The sequence below is a fragment of the Lolium perenne genome, chromosome 3, assembly GCF_019359855.2.
Source record: "Lolium perenne isolate Kyuss_39 chromosome 3, Kyuss_2.0, whole genome shotgun sequence".
Lineage (NCBI taxonomy): Eukaryota > Viridiplantae > Streptophyta > Magnoliopsida > Poales > Poaceae > Lolium > Lolium perenne.
Window position 1 is genome coordinate 94,674,467 of NC_067246.2, and position 16,860 is coordinate 94,691,326.

The following is a 16,860-nucleotide window of genomic DNA, read 5'->3' on the forward strand; positions in this document are numbered from 1 at the left end:
AAATGGAACAAATAATTGTTAGCATAGGCACAAATCACTCTTCACTAGGCAACAAAAAAGAACATCACATGGAACAAAAGAAAAGCAACAGGAACATGATGCTAGGGAAGTAATTTTCTCGAACATTAGAAGAAATCTTTCAGAAGATAGGAACAAATCACTATAAACTAGGGAACAATAAATAACATCACATGGAATAAATCACAAAACATCTAGGAATAAAAAAGTTGTGGAAATAATTTTATTTAATAATTGAAACTAATAATTTAGAACATAGGAAAAAATTAGTATACACTTGAAAACGAAAGAGAACATCATATGGTACTAAATTTGAGAGTTGAGTACTAAGAATGGGGTGAAAGGAAACAACATCAAGAACACGCCCAGGACAACGGCAGATGGAGACACGGCGCGGAGGCGGCTGCTCGCGCGGCGTGCAGCAGGTACCTCCGGCGCAGCATCCTGCAGAGCAGCGGCGCCCTTCGGCGAGCAGTACCGCGGCCCCCCTGTCCAGCACAAGACGCGGCCGACGGTGAGCAGGACCAGCGCGAGGTCCAAGCGGTGGGAACCAGGGTCCAGGGCAAGGTCCGCCCGGCGGTGGCACACCACCACGGCGGGGTTCCAGCCCGCAGCAACGGTTATTCCTACGCTTGCTCTCTGAGACTGTTCTTCCTCAATTTGCCTCCCATAGAGGGAACATACAGCTATGAAGCAAAGTTCAGGTTATTCAGCAAATGCTGATAGCATCTCTGCGTACCATGATGCATGTGTACCTGATGCATGGATGGAGAAGGAGAGCTCGCCGTCGGCAAATCAACAACGCCCACCACGCCTTCATGGAATCGACAGCTCCCACCACGCCTGGCCCATACCATGCCATGCCTCGCTTGAGCGGCCAAATTACATGAAGAACTCGCACCCTCCCAACATACATGAAGAAGTAAAAAAAGAAACCTACGGATTGATTCATGGAACACAAAGAAACAGAGGAATACCGGCTGGATCGAGGTCTTCATTACCATCTCAGCGCCTGGCTATCACCACCCATCACAACAGGGACGGAGTATTCATCACCACTCCTCTCACCGACTCGGCCGGCCATGGCGGTCGCTCTCCTCTCCTCTCCTCTCCACGACAAGTAAAAGTCAAAGTCTAAGTCACACGCGTACCTCGCACGCGATGGGCGATGATAAACTTGTATATATAGCCGGAGGAAGGTCTGGATTTTCACAGAAAGGGCGGGAAGAAGATGAGGAGGCAGCGTGGGTAGCAGATTTGAGGTATTTCGAAAATGAGGATGGGCGTTCGGGATGCAAACTCCCATGGAACCAAAGAAAACCTGGTGGTCCCGTACTCCCATAGGAAGTGAAACGCCCCTAGACTGTTGAGGCAATCCTAGGCGTCCTGCTTTAATTAGGCCACAAAATCCTAGGTCGTCCAATTAATTGATGGTGTTCCTGATTTTCATTAATTTCTTTCTTGCCTTCATTGGATCTTCTTTTCCAATCTTTCTGAGATTGTAAACCCTAAATCAATCACACGTATCCACTTCATAATACTATGCATCGGGATGACTGATTCCATTTGCGGAAACTACCTCGTGAAACATTTGTGGTGCACCTTCGCATACGCGCTTCTAAAGAGTGGGCCATATACCACTAAAGTAGTACTTTTTTATAGCTCACTATTATACATGTTGGCTATAAAGTTAGCTATATGTGACATGGCAATATGTTGCAGTCAGTGATCGACTCACTATACTATTGTTCTTGCTCTACTGGTTGTTCTAGCTTCATCAACTTCGACTTCCGACACCAACCTGAAGGAAAGTGGGACACGTATGGTGTTGTCGATGCCGGACCAAGCTTGTCTCGCTAGCACGTAGCGTCGACTCGCCGAAGTCTAGCTCGCCCCTCAGGATGATTTTATTGGAAAAGAACAAAACCAACATACTCCCTCCATCCACAAATAAGTGAACATCTAGCCTTCTAAGAAATCCACAAATAAGTATACATCTAGACTTCTTGGTATATTTTTAGCATGCCTTGATACCAGCCTTCATTAATCATTTTTGTTTCTCAATGTTGTTTTATCGGTTACTAGCATGCACAATATTTATTAGCGCCTAAATCAAAGCATCTTCTTGATTAATAAGCAGATTGCTTGAAGGAATGAGGGATTTTTTTACAAAAAATTTAAGATCTCTTGAAAACCGCGCGCGTCGACTTATTTGCGGACGGAGGGACGGAGGCAGTACAAGCTAGCCTCGTTGCTGGTGGAATCGATGGACTAGCTGACTGCAAAGATACTCTCCTGCTAACCACATAAAGGCAACACAACTAGACCTACCTTAGTGAAGTTAATCATAAAAAGGTACAACTGTTAGAAACGTGGCCATGTACATTGCAGTTTTTGGACATCTTGATCACACAGCAAAAGAATGGATAATCAAAAAGGAATGAAATGCAAAAGCACTAGCTAGTCAAAGACGTTAACGTCATCGGTCATCAGGCATCAAGCAAGAATTAATTTGAGACGTCGTCCATCCTTCCGTCCCAAATTCAGCCAAGACAAAAACCTAGTATTAATTTTCCATGCCATTTACAATTCTGTAAAAATAAAGTTCATGGATCACAACAGGGAGTCGACTTGGCTAAAAATGACCTAGCACATGCATTTTAGGTTTCCAGCAACTAGACAACGGTGTGACCAAGCCGGAAACCAGCATTGCGCACTATATATACATGCTCTGGGCAAGACAAGAACGACAAAGCGGAACTAGTGGCCTCAATGAACATCGGGCGACTGACGTCCATGCTCATGGACAAGGCCTTCCATCCTCACAGATTTTCACCAAACAAAACGCCTTCTTGCATAGGCGACAAGTAGGTGGTCCAGCGGTGGATAAGCTGCAGCCAAGCAGCTTATATGGTGTGTCTGCATCGGTGCCGCCGCTGTTTAAGAGCCCTCCTACCATGTCTCCATTGCTGATGCAGCACTTGTTACAAGCCACCACTCCTCATCCTGCCAAGAATCATGGGTCAGTTTATTGTTCAAGAAGAAAAATAAATACTACTACTTTGCACCTGACATGTAACAGCTAGATGAAAAGATTCCGGATCTAATTATCAACACAAAGAAGACCAATTTATGGAAAGCTCCACCAATTTCATCCATTCAGTCAACAAAGGAAAACATGGCATTCCACCAATTCAAGTGAAATCGCAAAGTAAAACCAGTGTTATTGTGTCTGTTTTATGCAAAACAGAAATCGCAAAGCTAATATTATTTGATCGCCAGCACATCATAGACATTCTTTGTAACGAGTCATCAAATAGTCTACTATCATATCCTGTGAAATAATCAATTTAATTACAACATAGAATAGTCTACTATAAAATCTTGTGAAATAACCAATTCAATTACAACATAGAATAGTCCACTCGAATTGCAGGATAAACAATTGATCAAGTGCCACAAGATAACCAAACAGTTGTATGAAATATCATACAACAATTCTTTCAGACTCACACTTCCCAATTTTTTATTCAGCACTAATATTCCTAGCTAAATCATGTGTACCACTTAAAGAGTGAGTAACCTTGCATATCAGAATCTGGCCACACTGGGCATGGCAGGGGCAAACAGATCCTGAGGTACCCACACTTCAAAATTAAATTTACGATACCAGGAAAACGTGATGACTCCCCTCATAAGAGGTGTTGTCTTTTTGCCAATATTTAAACTTCAGGCTCGTGATAAACCAGGAAAATGATAAGCACATATGCCACAACCCCTCCTATATACTATCATAGGAAACTAAGATAGTTGCCCCTGCAAATCAAACAGGTGAACCAAGGCATTACTGTCTAGTTCAGAAGGAAAAATACATTTACACGGCTGAACAATCACCAATGAATTCAACGCCATAGAAAGGTGTGTCTGAGGTGTCCAAGAGTAGTGCAATATCTTGCCATTTGACGACACAATGTTTTTTCAAATTGGACATTTTTGACACAATGTTTCCATAGCAAAAAAGATTCACAAAAGAATTGTTACCATGAAAAATTCAAGAACCACTCCCAAAAGTGAGAATATGTGAATGTAAGATTGTAGAGATAATTGCGTTGGTGGCCTACATAGTGAAACAAAACAAATACCTACATAGAAGTAATAACCAATTTAGGGGCATCAATCAGGATAACAGAATTTATCTTTATAAGGTAGCATTGTTTTAATCACAATAGAGCATACCACTTTGGAGATCTAGTACAGCACCAGCCACATTATAGCAACATAAAAACCCTCAAAAACTAAAGCTCCAGATTTAGCACATGGATCCTCCTAGCTTCTTATTTTCTAGGCTCATAAATGATGTCACCATTTTATAGAATAAATAAAGCATGCCGAATGGATTTCCCTAAAGAAATGCTCCAGGTTCAAATAAATATCAGATTTAAGGTAGGCATTGATTGAGTCAACTAAACCAAGACCTCAAGATAAATTTCTTTCTTATTAAAAAAAAGGAGTTTATAAAGCAATTTTCAAGTCACACAACAAGCAACAGAAATATATGCTTTGATAAGCAGAACGTAACAACAAAATTCATCTTTATAAGGCAGCAACATAGTGTTTATTGAATCACAAAAGAGCAGTGCATGTATCAAAACTGTATAGATCCATCTTTTTAACTGGATACGGTGTGATCCAGCACTTAGCACTACTTGGAATTGAAAAATGATAGATACTAGATGCTAAACTACACAAGACAAACAAATCACTATTGCACCACGCAATCAAAAAAGCATGAATGTAACTTAGACAAGTAGCAGATCAGAGAACCATGTACACAAATCGTTCAAGTAACTTAAAAATGTTGTCCACGTTTTGTTAACGGTTATAATGTTTCCATCACCTTAACTAAGGCGATGCATTTTTTTTGTAGATTCAGTTAAAAGGAATCTGACAAGTTTTTATCTGGCATTTGTTCCAATTTTCTTTCTTATTAACACAAGGAATCGATAAAACTGCTTCTAAGTCAGGGAACAATTAGATCTGGGGCAGAAATCTATCTTTTGCTAAATAGCACCACTAGCATCAATAAAGCAGCAAGGAATTCATCTTAGGCAGCATGCATTATGTGACAAAAGAGCATAGCCACTTGGATCCTTCAAGTCCAGATCAGCTCCAACCAGCAAATAGAAGCTTAACACTAAATAGAAACCTGGTTTAAGAACTCAAGCTCCAGGTTCATCCCACGGGTTGAGTCAAAGTAAGGATTAAGGTTGACATTGATTAAGTCGACCAAACCAAGCCCACAAGTTAACTAGAAAAGCACATCTATCTATCTAAAACATTCAGCTCACAACCCAAACGAGAAAAAAAGGCACCTGGTAGTGTCAACACAGTTACTAAGAAGTGACAGCCACTAGTAGTCTACATAGCTGTAGCAAAATAGAAACAACACGTCCAAATTCTGGAAAAGTGCTTCTCTTGTGTTGTTTAGAGTACATACATCCACACTTGCTTCAAGACACAAAATCTGCGTACCAAGATTTCTGACGGAGGTAAAAGAAAAGAAACCTGAAAACTTACCAAACACACGGAGACAAAAACTAAGGCACCAACGCCATGGTTGCAGGCTTGCAGCGCAGTGAACTCATCACCATCGCACAACAGCGATGGCGGAGGTGAAGGAGAAAGTAGTCGAAGCCAAGGTGCAGCTGGAGCTACAACAAAAAAGAAAAAAATCTCAATATCATAATTTGATATCTATGCCAATCAAGATCAATGAAAAGGAACATGAAATACGAGACAAATGATTAGGCAATAAACAGTGAGCAGGCATTGGCTGGACATTTTAGTGTTCTACTCAAGTCTCATAATGGATCAGCAAAACAACAATAGAGAAAATGAAGAGTATTATGGATTATGGAATTGTTGATACCATCACTCACAACTTCAAACTTCATTAGTTCATCACTCTAGTATATGGTGTTCTAGATCAAGAGAGAAATCAGTGTTCTAGATTTGAACTAACTTCAAACTGCAGACTGACTCTAGCTCATCATTAGTGGTGGGAGTAACCAAATGAACACTGGCATCATGGAAGTACCAAAAATAAACAGAGGAACGCAAGGAATACAAGTAATCCTTAACAGAGGATACATGGATATGGGTCATCCAGAGTACCCTAGGCATGGCATGATCTAGAAAAACATGTATAATCCCAGAGTCAACTAAGAAAATACGTCAACATGATTCTAAATGAGTAAATACTACAGGAAATGATCATACAAATTCATATCAATGTATTCATGGAACCAATGGACTAGATAAGGCTAGGAATTAATACTACACATACACAACAACACAGTGACTACTGAGTGCAAACTATAATACTCTACATGCCGTGTATGTTTTCCTGTAGTAGGTCCTACTGTCAGTGTCAACATGACAACAACTACGTAAATCATGCATCTTAAACTAGCAGTGGGAAATAATACAGCCATACAATAAGATTTTCAACAGATGTTTTCTGAATTTTGACACGTGAATATGACTGACCTGTATGGAGAAGTTAAATGTCAAGAACTCAAATAAATGTTCCAGACCATGGTGGTAAGCAACAAAACCAATGCCACAAACCATCCTGCACAAGAAAAGCATATAACTGCTTGAAAATGATCACGCAAATCTGATAACTTACAATCAGAAACAATGATTAACTTCAAGGGTTTTAATGAAGAACCTCCATGATTGGTGTATCAAGAATCCTGTCAGGGCCATGCTTGTCTAGAAAACCCTCGGTTATCTGCAAAAAGCACAACGGACGTGAATGCTTCAAAAGCCATTTGGCCACCTCAAAAATAATGGCATCTTAGTAGGCACACGTCTAGAAGATGACCATAGCAAGACTAGGCCTGGGCGTTCGGTTAGACCGAACCGATCGGTTCGGTTTCTCGGGTTATTAAGAAATTCGGTTTCAAAAATTAATGACTGATCGGTCATTTGAGAAATTGTTAACCGAGGCTTCGGTGCACCGACACTTCGGTTCGGTCCTCAGTTTAACATGTATACACCGATCTTGGTTGACAACCTGCAATTGTTTACAGGAATAAAATTGCAGACGGGATAAAAAGATTCCATTATGACGGTGAGTGGTACGTAAGAAATAAAGATAGAAAGAAGATAGAGTCAACACTAAGCACCAAGCATATGTTGATTACAGGAATATAAAATGTATTACAATATATAAAACAGGGGAAAAGCATGCCAAATTCTAAAAAAAGTAGCGCACGAATATACATTCTTTGTCTGACAGTTTTCCACTTGACTTGCTTAAATATGAAATCAAGATTGAATCCAAATAATGCAAAAAAATAGTTGACCTAATGTTTCTTTAAGATTTTTGTGGAAACGAGAAACTTCAACATATAAAAGGATAGGTAGTATCCTGAATTCTGGTGGCCACACCTACCTATCCGATGAGCTGTTTTCGGTTCAATAAAAGGCAAAGCAAAAAACTGAGCTCAATCTCCTCTAATTTCTGGTGGGGCTCTGCTGACGGACAACGAAAGGTTCATTGGATCTCCTGGGAGAAAATGTGTTGCTCAAAGAAGGAAGGAGGAATGGGGTTTCGTGATTTTGAATCTTTTAACCAGGCATTGTTAGCCAAACAAGCCTGGCGCCTCCTTACTGTGCCGTCCTCTTTGTGTGCTAGAGTGCTTAGAGCTCGGTACTTCAGCAATACTGATCTGTTGCATGCAAGGTGCCCAGCCAGAGGCTCGTTCACATGGAGAAGTATTTTGTTTGGCAGGGATCTCCTTAGATGTGGTCTGATCTGGAGAATCGGCGACGGGTCTCAGGTGGAGGTGTGGGAGAGTAATTGGATACCGAGAGGTGGAGCTCAACGACCTCTAGGTCGTAAGTCGGATACAAGTGTTCAAAGAGTCAGCGAATTACTTAATGCTGATGGATCAGACTGGAACGAAGAGAAACTCCAGGAGGTGTTTTTTGATCAAGATGTTCATGACATCAAGCACGTCACAATAGGAGGCACTGGTACTGAGGATTACCATGCTTGGAATCATACAAAGAACGGGGTTTTCTCTATACGGTCGGCCTATCATTTGGCGATGAAGCAAAAGAAGATGAAGACGGGCATGACTGATTCTTCCTCCTCGTGCACATCTCACAAAGTCTGGTTGGCGCTCTGGAGTACAAATGTCCCAGGCAAGGTTAAAATCCATGTCTGGCGGCTTATGAAAAACGGACTAGCTGTGGGAGCCGAGCTAGCAAGGCGGCGGATCAAAGCAGGTATTGTCTGTGTGGCGTGCGGACGTGAAGAGACGGCTCTTCATCGCTTCTGGTACTGCCCTCATGCGCAACAAGTTTGGAACTATGTCAGAGACAAGGAGGTGCCTGTAGTTGGTGATCCACCGAAGGATGTGTGTTCTCAAAGAGACCTGATGCTATGGTTTCTAGATTGTTTGGGATCAAGGAGGGATGTGGAGATAGAGACTACCATGATGGTTATACACCAAATGTGGCTCTCACGAAATGATGCCAGAGAGACAAGGAAGATCGATGATCCAGCTAACATTGCTAGCAGGGGCACTAGGTCTGTTGGAAGAATGGTGCAATGTGCACAGCCTGCCAGCGTCAAGACCTGACAAGCCAAAGGAAAGTTAGGCTCCTCCAGCGAGACATTGGCATAAGGTGAACGTTGATGGCGCGATGGCAAAATCTTCAGGGAAAGGTGGCGGAGGAGTGGTCATTCGTGATCACGATGGCACCTATCTTGCAGGAGCATGCCATTTTTTTCCTCCCTGTCAGACCCTGAAGAAGCTGAATTGAAAGCTTGTAAACGTGGCCTCTTGCTGGCTAAAGAACTGAACCTGGAGCGTGTCCTGCTGGAGACAGATAGCGTTGGTGTTGCTGTGAAACTGACTTGCAAGGAGAAGGACAGATCGGTGCATGGTCCGCTGGTTGAGGAGATCAAGGAGATGCTACAATCGCTGCAAGATCACTCGGTGAAGTGGGCAAGACGTTCGGCGAATGAAGCTGCTCACAAATTAGCAAAGGAAGGCTGCGTTTTAGAGTTAATTAAGTCTTGGTTTATTGTACCACCTAGTTGTATTGAGAACTCGTTGGCTACGGATCTTGCCGGGCTACTTGTGTGAATGAATAAACGCAGTATCTTCCTCTCAAAAAAAAAGTATCCTGAATTCTGGTAAAGCAAATAATAAAGGAATAGAGAAAAGGAGGAGAATACTTATTTCTATCTTGTGCATTCACGAGGACTCACATAGTCACATTAACTACCTAAATACAGTTCATAGTAAAATTTTCAATATTTCATGTTTAAACTTTTGGTACTCATGTGCTTTTGCTATTGTGATCATAGTACCTTTTATATAGATACAATATTATAGCAGAAAGTAATGCCGTAATATTGCTTTAGAGGCCTCAAAGGCTCAAACAACTAACAAACATTAACAATATCATAGATAGTTCCCAAAATATAGAATCAATATTATAGCAGAAAGTAATGCCGTAATATTGCTTTAGAGGACTCAAAGAACTAACAAACATTAACAATATCATAGATAGTTCCCAAAATTGTGAATGAAAACTGTGAAAGCAGACACGCATAGACATATTTGTGGTTTAATGGATAAGATTTGACAATTCTGCTATCCATTCCATTTTATGTTATACTATGTCATATGTTGAGCTCCCATTTCGTTTCTCCTTCATTTCCTACACACATATTTATTACTCACAAAGGAAAGAGAAAAAAAACAGAGCTCTTTTAAGCATCCGAGAGAGCAAATTCCTGGTATGAAGGCCTATCACAGGCATAAGGTACAACAAAAGCCAAAACATTTCAACAAGGATACTTAACCTTCTAGACCAGAGACAGATTCATATCAAGTCCATAACCGAACTGTATTGCAGACGGATGAACTAGACCAAACAGCAAGTCCGACTTGTGAGAAGAACTCACCGAACAGATGGGTCTCCAGGCCACCGCCGAACGGCATGTAATCATACACAAGCAGCCTTTTGACCCCTGCACTGATGCTGAACGACATGTACTCACGACGGATGGCAGCAGCAGTTTCCTTCATCTTAATGAACAAAACTCTGCATAAAATACAAAGATTTTCATAGCTAAGCTAGTGCTTGAAGCCACAACTTTTCTGTAGAGCATCTAATTTGCAACCAGATCAATCATGGAAACTACGCAAAGAGTGCAGCAGAACAGGAAAAGGAAGGACCTTTTGCAGGTCGTCATCGTTATCAGCCTCGACGTCTCCCTTGAGATAGAGATGGGACTGGAAGACCTCGTAGAGCATGTCTAGATCACCCCCTCCTCCCCTTCAGCGTAGTCATCCAGGCCGAGCCGCTAGATCATAATAACAGAAATCAAGATCGCACCTTAATATCACAGGTTGAGCAAACAACCCAAAATATCATATTTTGATTGGCAAGCAGGCAATAAAGGTAGTAATAACAGGCAGGTTTCCTCCTTTGCTTCGGTGGAAAGGGTTGAGACCTCGTACTCGATCCGCAGCCCACCAGAGAGCTTCCCATGGCAATTGTGGATATTGCCGATGACGACGACCACCACCACGCCCACCCCTCCCGGTACCCCACTACACGCCCTTCAGCTCCTCCCTCAGCCACCTGAAGTCATGAACACATATGCTGCATAAAAACACAAAGATATCCACTAGTCAGCTAATTTGCAGCTGGACGCAAGGAACGTTTCTATATAGCAGCAAATTTGCAACAATTTTTTTGCTGACGCACAACTAGTCATCATACTTGATTAGACCTGCATGGCATCAGTGTCCTATACAAACCAGGACAGGTTGCTTACTATTACCCTTTTGACAGTTTAACTCTCACAACTCGCAACTTTTATGACATTGATGTACAGAACTGATAAATGTTTGATAATGCCCTTCTTTATTATTTTAGGAAAAAGCAGAATCCTTTACATTAATCTAACGAATCATGATATGAGAGCAATGATTAATCAGGACTAGCAAGTCATTTGTGCAAAGCAAGTATTAAACCAATCTCCCAAATAACCAATAGATGAATGGAACATGACAAGATGAACAAGTATGCTAGAGCACAAGGAAGAACAAGACAAAGGGACTCCTCCCCTTCTGCATAGCAATCCGCGTCCACGCCCAGCTCTAGCCCTCACCTTACTTTGGACCATGGCTGGGACTAAGAGCCAGCAGAGGAGTTGCTCATGGAGGAGCAGGCCATCAACCTCTACGTCCGAGTGGCGGGAGGCTCGAGCAGCTGGGCATGTGCCATGGCGGCGTCGGTGGTCGTTGGCACCAGCAAGAGGGCGCCACTGTACATGGTCATCACAAGTTGGCGAGCGAAGCATCTCCTCTCTTTGTCTACCACAGCAAACCGCATGTTAATCATGTAGAAAAAGAGTAGTGTCAGCAATTAGTGTACATTTTCAAGCTGAAACCATAATCATGAATTATATATATAGAGATAGGAAATGTAACAGCAAAAGACGAGATGATGTGGCACGGATAAGTTATCAGTTTGTATGTACATTTGTGCACTTTATAGAACACACTTCAGATGCTGTGTGAAATAGGTAACTAAATAAGCTATTATCATAAGCACGCAGCATGTACCGAAGACTCACAACCTAGTTTGCACACTAGTGGTAGCACCGGAAGAATGTAACCATTTTACACTAGCTTGCAAAGAAACTCACATGGGCCAGCTACTGATGTTATTCTACAAAGTACTTGGCAGGTAAATTTTTCTCTTCATCCTGTACAATCAAACAAACTGTGATATGATTTTTCTGCTCTACAGATAGCTTTGCTTCTTTTAGATGCTACAGAGAGGATTGCTACTTTTTGGATGCTATAAAAAGGATTCTTATATGCAACAGGAAAAGTACGAGATGTGCTTATATTATACCATCAGGATTCACAGCTTTGCCTACTTCCCACTTGCAGTCGCGGTGAACTCGCTGCCATCACACTGTTTTTCTCAGTAACTGAGTGCCTACAAGGAACTGATAAATATTAACAACAGTACAAGTATTCCAAATCAGCAACCAAATACTACAGAAAAGTATAAGTTGTAGATACTTTCACGAAAAAGCATGACGCTTGATGTCAAAACCGAGTGCTTTTGCATCGCGCTACACGATTACATCACACGTAGATATTAAGTGCACAGCTAACAGAGTATATTTTGATGTAGATCAACATAATGTTGAAGTGATTTGAAAACATCAAGGAAAGTTTATATAAAAGTGGCAACACGCACAAAATGTTTTGTCACTGAAAAAATTGCACAAGCCAGCATGTCATCATGTAAGTGGATATATACATTAAGCTCCAAAATAAACTAATTATCTGGTCATGCATCCTTTCCTTGATCAACATATGACAAAAAAATTAACAATAAGAAGTATCTCCTTAGCATTGTATATGTATCTACATTCTACAAGCACTGGAGGAATCACAAGCAAGTAGCTACATACTTAAAACTGAAATAACTTGAAGGAACGAAGTCCATCAAGGAGTCACGAGTAGGAGTAGTAATGTGCAGGACTAGACCAAGAGTTTTAGTCCATGGACAAAAGACAAATCACTAGATGGCTGCAACCTACAGAGATGAATTCATTTTTTCATATAAGGCAGCGGAAGGCACCTAACTACAAATCGTAGTTGTTCTTGTCCCCTTCGGCAAGCGAGATCAACACCGGTCTACGTAAGCGCACGAGACAAAGTGGAGGCTCCAGGGGGGTATCCCAGCCAGGGAAGCCGGATAGTTGAAATACATTAGCAACCAAACCTTCGTGGAAACCTATGGTGGACACTGAAACATAAATGAGTAGCAAGTAGTAGCTTCAAACAAGATAGAAGTTTCATCCATGGCTATGCATGATAAGCATAAAACAATCAAAAAAGGAACCCGGTTCTATACACATTCATCAATTAGGGAAATAAGCGACAAGAATCAAGTACATGTGCAACACTTCGATCTTGAGACCAACCTTGGGAACCCAAAAAAAACCTTGACTTGAAGCTATGTATTAGTTACAAGAGGGATGAGGCTAGGAGGTTCATGCATGATTTTTTTCTGGTGGTTAGACATTCAACATGATAGAAACAATGAAACGGAATTTGGAAAGAATAGATGGTGGAGGATGAGGAGGAGAGGGAGGTCACTGGAAGGTGCAGGTTGGTGAGGCAGCAGCTGGAAGGAGAGGTGGATGACGTGGGGAGCAGAAGGTCTAGCGACGGCGGCAGCTTGGGGATGTGGTCACCGGCAGCAGCAGCTCCAGGCGGCAGCAAGGACCAGTCAGGAGAGCACATGGCATGGTGGCGGCATTGTTTGTCAGTGCTGGCAAGAGCACGCCACCCACCGGCGATCTACACAGTTCCTCCCACTCAACCTCTCCGTCTCCCACATCAGCCCGCCAATGCAGCTGATGCAATCAGAGGGATGGCTGGAGTTGTAGCCAGCCGCAGCGCCCGAACAGCCCACAAAACACGTGTAGCTTCAGCTCCGGCTGTCTGATCGAACCGTCCATATATCTCAAACAAAACAGGCTTATTACTATTCATTCGACGCAAGAAATATTTTGAAAAATCATTCAAAAATATGTAGCAAAACATCTTAGATCCATTCCATTCAAATTGGTGCAAGAGGCAAGACAGACAATCTGGAATGCCCGTTAAAGGATAGCATCCAGTTTACGGTTGACAACAAGTGAACTAGAGTCACCAGTCCACTTGGACAATGTCCCAAACACAAAAATATACATCAGCCACTCTAGTCCAGTTTGCCAAAGTCCAAAAGACACATGCAGCAATGCGCTTGAAATTATTTTTTAAGTGAATCAAAAAGAGCTAGCTAGTGAGAATATGGTTGTAATCATATTCCTAAATCAACTCATCATGTACCGAATGCTTCACCAAAGGATGTGCAACAACCAAAAAACAATAAGTACTAATATTATACCATGAGAATTCACGGTTTCAACTACTTTCCACTAGCAGTCGCGGTGAACTCGCTGCCATCACACTGCTTTGCTCAGTAACCCAGTGCCTGCAAGGAAAGAAGAAATGTGACCAATAAAGTTCATACTTGAAAGATAGCCTCCAATGTAAGTAAGTTGGCTACTTGACTAATATGATGTACATATCTGTAACAGAGTATATTTTAAGCAACACAAAGTTGAAGCGACTCGAGAACATCAAGGAAGTTGAAGCGTGACTTTTTTTTTCAGGTGGTTTACGCATTCAAAGTGATAGAAACAAAGAAACGGAATTTGAAAGGAATACATGGTGGAGGATGAGGAGGAGAGGGAGCTCACTGGCAGGTGCAGGTTGGGGAGGCAGCAGCGGGACGGAGAGGTGGATGGCGTGGGGAGCAGAAGGTCCGGGGACACCGCAGGCGGCGGCGGCTGCAGGCCACCACCCTCCCTTCCTCTGTGGCTCCCGTCGCCATCTTGCGGCCCTCGCGCCAAGAGCCGTCGGCGAGAGGCACATTCTTGGCGCCCTACTCGTCCCCGCCGGCGGGTCAGCAGGTCAGCCCGTGGAGGTCCATGGCTAGGCCGACCAGCACCAGGCGCTGCGGATGGGAGACGAGGATGCGGCGGCTGGATATGAGTCCACGGAGGTCGAATCGTAGGACGGCGGTGGGTGGAGTTGGGTGGGGGCCGGTCCGGAGCTCGAAGCGGAGGGCGGCAGCGTCGATTTGGTACGGCGAGAGGTGAGCGAGAGGGAGACGGCGGCGGCGGCGGCGTTGGATGAGCTGGTCGTTTTCTCTCCCGCACCCAATTAACGCCTCTTGCAATTAATGGAGGGGAATACGAAATGAGGAGAATAGGGACTCGTTCCAATTAAATCGGGGAGTGGCGTTTTTAAACTTCATTTTAAATGCACTTTTAAAATGTTGAAAAATTTGAACATAAAATTTAGTGGACATATCTCGAAATTCTACACGTTCACAAAATGGTTCCACAGAAAACCGACATTTGAGTGTCATTTGTAAAAAAGATAAATTTTTCTGTAAGAAAAAATTGTGTACGAGACGTTTTGTTTATCTTTTACACACAACTCACAAAAAATGTCGGTTTTTCGCAAAACTTGATGTGCGCACGTAACATGTTGATACGTAAGCGAGAAAATTTTTGTTCAATTTTTTTGAATATTTCAAAATGTTTTTCCAGTAGCAGGAGCATATGCTCCCATGTGCCGAATTGAATTTCCCTCGCCTATACCCTATATATACCGCCTCCTATCATAAAATAAGGACCCGTCTCCAAGTTTCCATACTAGCATGCCGCCAAGATGACGAGAGGGCACATGAAATTATACGTAATGTATACAGCCATAAAGTAATGACTCCTAGCATGCCCCTACGCCGACGAGGTCGCACATGAAATGACAAGTACTAATTGTTCTGTCAATTTTCGCTGTAGTCTGATCACTTTTGTTGTATCAAACACATGGGGGCGTTTGAGGCCTAAATAGCCTTTCTGCTCGCGCCTAGATCGATCAGCGCACTTATGAGGAAACGACCAAATTATGAAAGTAGAAATGTGAAATGGCCTAGCTCCTTGAAACCTTGCTAACACCTTTGAAGTCGCTTAGATCGGAGGCTGGATGCAAAAGTTACAAATAGGAGTCATGCCCCTATGGCCCTATAGGCGTGTTATAGCAAAAAAGTGAATAGAAGCATTAAAAATACAGACCCTTACATGCCGCCACGGCGTCGAGATGACACGGGAAATGGTAATAACCGTTTCTTACCATAAAATAAGGACCCGAGCATGCCACCGCACTTCAAATAACGGGCTGAACCCCCCCCCCCCCCCCCCCCCACACACACACACACACACACAATCCCCACAATCGCTAGAAGAGGCAATGTTGTCGGGATCCAGGGCCGGGGAGTTGAGACGGGAAACGGGAGCAACCATCTTCAGATATGGCGCCGGAAGCCATTGGGGCAACCTCCGCACTGCAAGCACACAACATGTAGCACCGACGCTTGCCACTCACCTCTAGGTTGATGCCGCCCTCGCCGCCCATTGGGCCTTCACGTATGGCGCCGGAAGCCTATTGGGGCAACCCCCGCACTGCAAACACACAACATGTAGCACCAACACTTGCCACTCATCTCTAGGTCGACGCTGCCCTCGCCGCTCATTGGGGAGGTGAGACATGAGACGGGAGCAACCATCTTCAGATATGTTGTCGGAAGCCCATCGTGGCAACCTCCGCACTGCAAGCACAAAGACATGAGACGGGAGCAACCATCTTCAGATATGTAGCACCGACGCTTGCCACTTGATCTTCTCTAGGTCGACGTCTCCCTCTCCGCATGAGGTTGTAGACTCTAGAATCCCCCACCTCAACGTGGAGCAGTGACAGCTAGCTACCACCTTCCTCAGCAGCAGGACAGGGATGGACAGGTGTAGGAGTGGTGCTAGGGTTTGTGCCGTCGAACCACCTACGAGGAGGCGACGCAATGGGAGGTTAAATTATACTCCGTCTTGGAAAATTTTGCCATGAGACCTTTCCTTTTTTTTTTTGACATTAGCGGTGTCAATAGCGACTCGTTTCAGCTGATGTGAAGAGCTACTAGCTCTTTGTTTATTAAGAGTAACACTACACTACCTCAAGGGGAAAAAAAGTAACACTAGGGGCAAGTTTTACCAAAAAAAAAAAAATCTTACTGACTTAGAGGTGACTCCCAAAGTCCCGATTATTAAGCAAGTGAATTTCCTAAACCGCACCAGTCCGTAGGTCTGGATTTATTGATTTATTAACCGGC

General features: G+C 43.1%; 1 long non-coding RNA gene across 7 annotated transcripts; it reads right to left on the reverse strand.

The window, feature by feature from the left end:
- Positions 1–2,490: 2,490 nt before the first annotated feature.
- On the reverse strand, positions 2,491–14,877 carry LOC127341892 (uncharacterized). 7 transcript variants are annotated; one of them, XR_011755111.1, is made up of 12 exons: positions 14,393–14,877; positions 14,038–14,124; positions 11,980–12,066; positions 11,228–11,432; positions 10,565–10,716; positions 10,287–10,414; positions 10,013–10,152; positions 6,908–7,099; positions 6,752–6,814; positions 6,568–6,652; positions 5,596–5,729; positions 2,493–3,024 (listed from the first exon to the last, which is right to left on the reverse strand). It is a non-coding gene; the product is annotated as an uncharacterized lncRNA (long non-coding RNA). The 7 variants fall into 7 exon arrangements; XR_011755110.1 differs by lacking the exon at positions 6,908–7,099 and adding an exon at positions 11,768–11,827; XR_011755107.1 differs by lacking the exon at positions 6,908–7,099 and adding an exon at positions 12,721–12,876.
- Positions 14,878–16,860: the final 1,983 nt, after the last annotated feature.